The sequence below is a fragment of the Otolemur garnettii genome, unplaced genomic scaffold (assembly GCF_000181295.1).
Source record: "Otolemur garnettii isolate 467f Iridium unplaced genomic scaffold, OtoGar3 scaffold00003, whole genome shotgun sequence".
NCBI lineage: Eukaryota > Metazoa > Chordata > Mammalia > Primates > Galagidae > Otolemur > Otolemur garnettii.
In genome coordinates, this window is record NW_003852398.1 from 40942454 (window position 1) to 40951380 (window position 8927).

Below are 8927 nucleotides of genomic sequence, written 5' to 3' on the forward strand. Positions count from 1 at the left end.
CCCCCAGCTAGCCTTTCAAGGCAGAATTACAATAACCAATATGTGAATGTGATGAACATGTAAAACAAATAAAGTTTGGACCTTGCCCTGCAAAAGATAATTAGATTGAACCACATATAAGTGCCATTTTTATAGGTCAAAGTAGCCGAACATCACCCAGTTTTGATGATCCAATCTAACATATCTGAACTGCTGGCAGAACCACCTAAGGAAGCACAAAGTACAGGAGCTGCTCCGAGAATGCAGAGAACTACAAGGCTTTCTCACAAATCTTGGTCACTTTCTCCTGAAACAAACACACCCTCCATTATCAGTTGGAAACTTCATTTCATCCACACAAAATTCATCACTCACCCAAAAGGTACCAAACCAAGTAAGTGCCTAGCACCACTGCTTACATATTCCTGATACTAAGCTTGTTTCCATGCTGAACAAGGGTGGCCCATGTATCCAGCAGTGATAGAAGGGGGCTTCCCAGGGAGGCCTTGTTGGCTCCTGGCCAGTCTGAGCTCCTACCCTGGAGGGCTCCACCTGCTGGCATCTGGAGTAGGCTCTTTCCTGGGTTCCAAAGCCTAACCTTTCTGCACCTGCTTCTAAAGTTTAAAATTTCCTCTGATTTTGTAAGTAAGTGTCCTGTTTATCCTCATATAGGACAATTTATAACAAAATCTATCTTTATGAGACACTCACACCCCCAATTCTGACATTTCGTTCTTTCAATGCAGATGCCCACAGTTACCAAACATCTAAGTTAATATGTCATTTATAGACCTGTCTCCTTCTGGCTACATCAGTGGTTCGCAACCTTCCTAATGCAGGACCCTTTAAAACAGTTCCTCATGTTGTGCTGACCCCCAATCATAAAATTATTTTCGTTGCTGCTTCAGGATTAAATGGTTTGCTCCCATTCGTGTAGAGTCTCCATGAATGGGAAAAAGCAAAACATCTTTACAAATGCCAACCCCACTCAGTCTAAGCCAAGTATTCTGAGTGTGGAAACTCCCTGCCTCAAGTCCTGACATTGCTAGGCTCTGTCTGCTCAGAGGGTGTCATCATCTGTTGACACGAACAACCCAACCCACAGCACACCGCACAGCCTGTGCAGCATACAGGTAGAGACAGGCTAACGCAGCTGACACTGTGGCTATTCCACCTATGCTCAGAAAATCCTGTGGGGATCTTTGCATTTATAATTGTTAAGTGTTTGTATCCATCTGAGCTATCAAATGAATTTGGACTATTTAGAACTAACATATCGGCTCAGCATCTGTAGCACAGTGGTTACAGCACCGGCCAGGTACACCAAGGGTGGCGGGTTCAAACTCACCCTGGTCCAGCTAAACAACAATGACAACTGCAACCAAAAAATAGCTGGGCGTTGTGGCAGGCGCCTATAGTCCCAACTACTTGGGAGACTACTTGCTTACCCCAAGAGTTTGAGGATGCTGTGAGCTGTGATGCCACATCACTTTACCAAGGGCCGCATGGTGAGACTCTGTGTGTCCAAAAAAAAAAAAAAAAATAGAACTAACATATCTTAGACCTCTGAGATAAAAGAAGTTCCAATGTATTTTGCTGGCTATATATTATTATAGTAAAACCTGGAATAGACCAAAGTTTTGAGAAATAAGTTTTTCACCAGAGTCACTGTAATATGGTTCATTTTCCATAGTAGTAAAAGAAATGAAGACTAAAGCAAACTGGGATACCACTATATACATACTACATAAGCAAACCATTTAATCATTTCTTGGCCTTTTGGCTAAAATCAAGTATAGCCAACCTAAAAACTGCAACACCCAACCAAAATATAATCATAATACTCCTGAAAGTTTACTGTAAGTAAAATGAAAAGGTTCTGTAAAGGACTGAAAAATGTTTATAACCTATTGAGCCAAATAATATATTTTTTATTATGTTCAGCAAAGATTAAAATACAGTGATCCATCCAATGTGGGTCATACTCTTAAGGAGAGGTATCATCATTTCTGAGTGTGGCTTCTCCCTTTTGTAGAATTGAGGTCAGGAGAGGTACTGGAGCACAGTGGGTGTCCTTTAACTCCTGTGGAGTGGGCTGCAGCATGGGAGACATAAAATGTCTGCTCAGAATAAAAAATTAGAGGCCCACACAGCTCTAATGGACATCCTTACATACCCAAATCGCATACCAGCAGGACTACATCTAGAAGATAAACTTCTACTAGGACAATGGGTAGACGGATTTTAAAAGCTGCTAGGCATTGCTCAATTGCCCTCCAAAAAGATTTTATCAATGACACTCCCAGCTAGTTCCCAAGTCACAGCTTCCTTCACCAGCCTACACTCCAAGGGCCAATGTTTAATCCCTTCCTTGCACACACCCTTCTTTCCCCTGTCCTTCTGTTCCTCTACTGCACTCATTTGGCAAAAGTTCAGTCTTTGTTTTTGTTTTTTCTTTTGTGTTTTTCTGAGACGGAATCTTGCTCTGTCACTAAGGCTAGAGTGCCATGGCCTCAGCTTAGCTCACAGCAACTTCAAACTCCTAGGCTCAGGCAATCCTCCTGCCTCAGCCTCCCAAATAGCTGGGACTACAAGCGCCCACCACAACACCCAGCTAATTTTTCTACTTTTAGTGGAGAGGGCGTCTCACTTTGCTCAGGTTGGTCTTGAACTCCTGAGCTCAGGCAATCCTCCTACCTTGGCTTCCCAGAGTGCTACAATTAACAGGCATGATGAGCCACGATGCCTCACTGAAAGTTCAGCCTATGTTAAGCCCAACTCTGAACCTACTCCAAGCTTATGCTCATGCAGCTAAACATGACTGGACAAACTTACAAAATTTTCACTTTAAATATCTGACCTGGGTGGCGCCTGTGGCTCAGTGGGACAATGATCCCATCCAATGTGGGTCATACTCTTAAGGAGCGGTATCATCATTTCTGAGCGTGGCTTCTCCCTTTTGTAGGAGAAGCCCCATATACCAACAGTGGCGGGCTCAAACCCGGCCCCAGCCAAACTGCACAACAACAAAACAAAATAGCCAAGCGTTGTGCTCTACAAAATATTAAAGAAATTAGCCAGGTATGACAGCCACACCTGTAGTCCCAGCTAGTTAGGAGGATGAGGTGTGAGGATGGCTTGAGCCCAGGAGTTGGAAGCTACAGTGAGCTATGATGATGCTACTACGCCTAGGCGACAGGACAAGACTAAGTCTCTAAAAGAATCAAAGTTTTTTAAAAAAGGTTTGACCAGCTGTGTATAGTGGCTCAAGCCTGTAATCCTAGCACTCTGAAAGACCGAGGTGGGAGGGTTGCCTGAGCTCAGGAGTTCGAGACCACCCTAAGCAACAAGACTCTGTCTCAACCAAAAGCAGAAAAATTAGCCAGGTATTGTTGTGCAAAGGCTGAGGCCAGGAGGATCACTTGAACCCAGGAGTTTGAGGTTGCTAAGAGCTAGGCTGATGCCATAGCACTTTAGCCTGGAGGAAAAGAGTGAGGCTCTCTCAAAAAAAGGAAAAAAGAAGAAAATAACTTTTTAAATGTTTTTAATTAAAAAAAAGTTTAACCTGGCTCAGCGCCTGTAGGTTAGTGGCTGGGGCGCCAGCCACATACACCAGAGCTGGCGGATTCGAACTCGGCCTGGGCCTGCCAAACAATGACAACAACAACAAAAAATAGCCAGGTGTTATGGCAGGTGCCTGTAGTCCCAGCTACTTGGGAGGCTGAGGCAAGAGAATCACTTAAGCCCAACAGTTGGAGGTTGCTGTAAGATGTGACACCACAGCACTTTAGCGAGGGCTACACAGTGAGACTCTGTCTCAAAAAAAAAAAAAAAAAGTTTGACCATAAATCTGTAGTAACACAGAGAACTGCCCAGCGATCAGCCACATTTCCCAAGTTAGTCCATTAAAGTCTCCAAGATGACTATTCCACTCCTTTTCCTATCTCCCCAGATCTCCAGTACTCCTCCTTCCCACCCCCGCTTGCTCTAAATTGATGACCTCACTAAAATAATAGAAGCAATCAAAAGAGAATTACCTCTTCACCCATTACAAATGTACCAACGCACTTGCATCTATACTCATATCCTCTTTCCTACCACAATGGACATGTCATCCCCGTGCCCGTACTACTCATGTGATCCTGTCCTCTCCTGCCTATCTACAACTGTGCTGTCACAACTCTTCCCTCTGAAAATTCTCAAACCACCATCTCCAGCCTAGTTCCAGCCTCTTATATCCACCTGCTATCCTGATAGGTCCCCTTGGATGACTAACAGGTATCTCAAACCTGACATGTCCAAAACAGGCTGCTAACCTCCCCACCCAACCCTGCCCCACTACCCTGTCTTCCTTAGTAAATGGCACCCATGACACTAACCCTCACCCTACAGAACCAAACCTTTAGGGTTATCATTGATCCCTGCTCTTTCCCACATCCAATCTTTCTTTCAACAAGTCTTGATTATTCTATCTTCAAAATATATGGGAAACCCTACATTTCTCTCCACCTGCAGTGCTACCTCCATAGTCTCTCATCATCTCTGGCCTAGACAACTGCCAAAATGTTCTATGAGTCTGCAAGCTTCTACTCTTGCCCTCCTACCACCGATTCTCAGCAGACCAGCCAGGGAGATTTTTTTTGAGACAGAGCCTCAAGCTGTCACCCTGGGTAGAGTGCTGTGGCATCACAGCTCACAGCAACCTCCAACTGTTGGGCTTAAGCGATTCTCTTTCCTCAGCCTCCCAAATAGCTGGGTTTATAGGCAGCCACCACAATACCCAGCTATTTTTTGGTGGTAGTTGTCATTGTTGTTTGGCAGGTCAGGGCTGGATTCAAACCCACCAGCTCCAGGGTATGTGGCTGGCGCCTTAGTTGCTTGAGCTACAGGTGCCAAGCCCTAGCCAGGGAGATTTTTATAGGACACAAGCCACATGACACACCCCTGCTTGAAATCCTTCCACAGCTTTCTTTCACAGAATAAAATTCAAACTCTTCACAATGCCAAGAAAGCCCCAGTGCTCTGGCCGCTCCCTTCCCATCTCCCCTCTCTTTCTGTTCCAGAGCACTGGCCTTCTGGCTCTGGCTCAGTCATACCAAGATCATTCTGCTTCAGGGACTTTCCACCTGCTATTCTCTCCATCTGGACAGCTCTTCCCTTATACCTTCCCACACTAGTTCCTTCATGTTTATCAGCCCTCAGACATCCCCTCTTCAGAGAGGCCTTTCCAGATCACTCCACCTTCCATGGTGCCCCACCCTGCCACCACTCTGTTCTAATAGCCTGCTTCATTCTTCATCATGGACCTCACCACTAGCTGAAATTACATTACTCATTCATTTGTTTATTGTCTATTTTCTCCTCTAGAATGAGCTTAGAACAGTGTCTGGTACTATTTGTTGAATTAAGGAATATAGCTTTTATGATAATAATTAAAATAATCTTTAAAAAATTTAAATACATATATAGTTACCACACTGTAAATAAACTAAAGCTATGAAGAAAGACCAGAAGAGAACAAAAAAGAATGAAAATAGTTACAATGGTAAATTTTATTTTATTTTATTTTATTTTATTTTTTTTGAGACAGAGCTTCAAGCTGTTCCCCTGGGTAGAGTGCTATGGCTTCACTGCTCACAGCAACCTCCAACTCCTGGGCTCAAGCAAGTCTCTTGCCTCTGCCTCCCAAGTAGCTGGGACCACAGGCACCCACCACAACGCCGAGCTATTTTTTGGTTACAGCCATCATTGTTGTTTGGCGGGTCCGGGCTGGATTCGAACCCGCCACCTTAGGTGTATGTGGCTGGTGCCTTAGCCGCTTGAGCTACAGGTGCCGAGCCTGTAAATTTTATTTACACCATCCTATTCTTACATTGTGATATTCTTGTTACAATTTAAAAAATGACTTTTCTTTCCTAGATGAAAGATGAACGAGGATATGCCAGTGCCAGAGGGTCACTACTCTACACCTAAACTGCGCACAAGAGAAAAGCAGCTCCTGATATTTGTGAGACTGCCTAGGACTATTAAGTAGGCCTCGGTCCTTTCCTACTGAACATCAACATTAGACAGCCCACTCTATGACGACCCTGCAGTGGTGTCTGAACACAGATTAAACTTGAACATGGGCTAAGTTGTAAAATACCAAATACAGGGGGGACCTATCAGGATAGCTAATGCATGACCACCGCTTCTTTTTGATTTTAACTTTGGCTCTGCTTTATTTTATTTTTTAATTTTACGTGTCATTTTATTATGTATTTATTTATTTATGAGACAGGGTCTTACTCTGTCACCCAAGCTAGAGTGCGGTGACACAATCTTAACTCACTATAACCGCAATCTCCTGGGTTCAAACAACCTTCCTGCCTTACTCTCCCAAGTAGCTGGGACTACAGGAGCACACCACCACACCCGGATAACTATCTTATTTTTTGAAGAGATGAGCTCTCACTATATTACTCAGGCTAGTCTTGAACTCTTGTGCTCAAGTGATCTCCCTTCCTTAGCCTCCCAAAGTGCTAGGATTATAGGCATAAGCCACTATCCTTGCTGGCCCTACTTTAACTTGCTCTCCCTACAGGTAAGATTTATTAAAATACGGAATCAGGCCAGCCTGGTGGCTCAGGCTTATAATCCTAGCAGTCTGCAAGGCCAAGGTGGGTGAATTTCTTGAGCTCAGGAATTTAAGACCAGCTGAGCAAGAGTAAGACCTGTCTCTACTAGGAAGAAAAAAAAAAAAAAAAACTAGCCAGGCATTGTGGCGAGTACCAATAATTCCAGTTACTTGGGAGGCTGAGGCAAGAGGATCACTTGAGCCCAGGAGTTTGAGGTTGCTGAGAGCTATGACACCACTGCACTCTAGCCTGAGGCAACAGCTTGAGATTCTGCCTAAAAAAGAAAACCCACAAACCTTTCCAATGTTGCCAGTCTGAGCAAGAAGACCCCATTTCTACAAAACAACAGAAAATTAGTGGGGTACTATGGTTTATGCTCATAATCCTAGCTACCCAGGAGCCTACGGCAGGAGGATCACTTTAGCCTAAGAATTTGAGGCTTCCATAAACTATGATGATGCTACTGCATTTTAGCCTGGATGACAAAGCAAGATCCTACCTAAAAAAAAAAAAATACTTTCCAATATTGGCCAGGTACAGTTAATAGCTCATGCCTGTAATCTCAGCACTCTGAAAGGCCAAGATGTGAGGTTCACTTGAGCCTAGAAATTTGAGACAAGCCTGTGAAATACAGCAAGAGCTCAACTCACCAAAAAATTTAAAAATTACTTTGGTGTAGGTAACATGTGCCAACAGTCCCAGCTACTCAGGAGACTGAGACAGGAGTTAGAAACTGCAATGAGCTAGGATTGAACCACTGCACTCCAGCCTAGGTGACAGAGAAATGCTGTCTTAAACAAACAACAACAACAACAACAACAACAAAGCTTTCCAGTATCATTACCATAAGCATAAATCCGATAGCAAGTCCTTCTACTGCCATCTTCCCAAGGTGCCCACGGTACCCTGCAGTGTGCACTCTCCCTCACTGTGATGAGCAATGAGCCCACCTTGTTCAACTAGGAGACACAGTTGCTAGTTCTCTTTCTCTGGAAGGCACTGACAGTTGCCATGACATCAGTTGCCATTATGGGATACTGTACATGCAGAAATCATGGAGCCTAGTTGGAAAACTGACCTCAGGATATAATCTCAGTGCTGGTTGTCTGAATATATTCCTGACATGGGTTGATTTTTTTTTGTCATCTGTCTCTTTCTCCTAAAAGCTGGATGAAGGGGGGAAAAAGTCTAGTTAATTAAATGTCCCAGTGAATAGCATTACAAAAAATCCATTATGCCTTGCAAGCTTCCCTTTCCTCCTATTTCTGAAAGTCAGAACACAAGGTCAGAGTGGTGCTGGGGGACTGACTCATGGGCAGGGCCTGAGGCAACACCATTCAAGTACTTTAAGCCACATGTTCAAGCCCAATAAATTAGGCCAGGCTTAAAGAAGTCAAGCTGTACACATGTAAGAATTTTAATAAGCTTGGAAAATGCTACCTAGAGCTTATGCACAAGCTTACTGTACCAATGGGATTCCCTGCCACCAGCCACAGTGTGCTAAGCCCCTGACAAGAGCTGTTGAGCACGTGGGGCAGCAGGGACAGGGAGTCTGCTTGGTCCAGGTTTCCTCAGGAGTTGGGGACGTACAGCAGAACGCTGGCAGCCAGATGGATGGAACACAGAATAGGGCATGCAGCTCAGTGGAGCCAATGGCATTTACTAGGAAAACATGCCAAAGGTTCTGTGGTGGAAATCTGGTCCTCACACACCCTTCTCAAAACTAGCAAACACTGTTATCAAGGAGTACATTTATCAAATGCCTATTTGTACCCAGAACTATATTAGGTACAATAGACAGTTATTTAAGCAAACATGGTCTCTGACTTCTAGATACTGACACCCAGTATAAATAAAAACAATAAATCTATCCAAAGGATTACCAAACTAACTGAACAAACATGAATAGTCAAGAGCGTTTACCTTATATAAATGCAATGGAGGAATAATTAAAGAGTAAGTCATGGGAGATGACTCTCTAAACAGGGTGGGGCCCTAATGGAACAGCTACCTTGTTAAAACTGAGTCTCCAAGGGGAGGTCAGGTTTTAAGAAAAGCATCAAGAGCTGGCTACTGGGCTTGGGGAAACAAGCCAATCAGAGAAGACATGTAGCTTGGGAAGTGATTTAGAGACAGAAGAAAAAAAATTTTCCCAACCATTGGCGCTGTGGCTCAGTGGGTAGGGTGCTGGCCCCATATACCAAGGGTGGCAGGTTCAAACCCGGCCCCAGCCAAACTGCAACCAAAAAATAGCCAGGCGTTGTGGCAGGCACCTTTAGTCCCAGCTACTTGGGAGGCTGAGGTGAGAGAATCACCTAAGCCCAGGAGTTG

General features: G+C 44.2%; 1 protein-coding gene across 1 annotated transcript in view; it reads right to left on the bottom strand.

Moving 5' to 3' along the window:
* The window catches only part of PCBD2 (pterin-4 alpha-carbinolamine dehydratase 2), a 58382-nt gene that overhangs the window by 43089 nt on the left and 6366 nt on the right, over positions 1–8927 (bottom strand). The gene's annotated exons all lie outside the window — the stretch shown is intronic.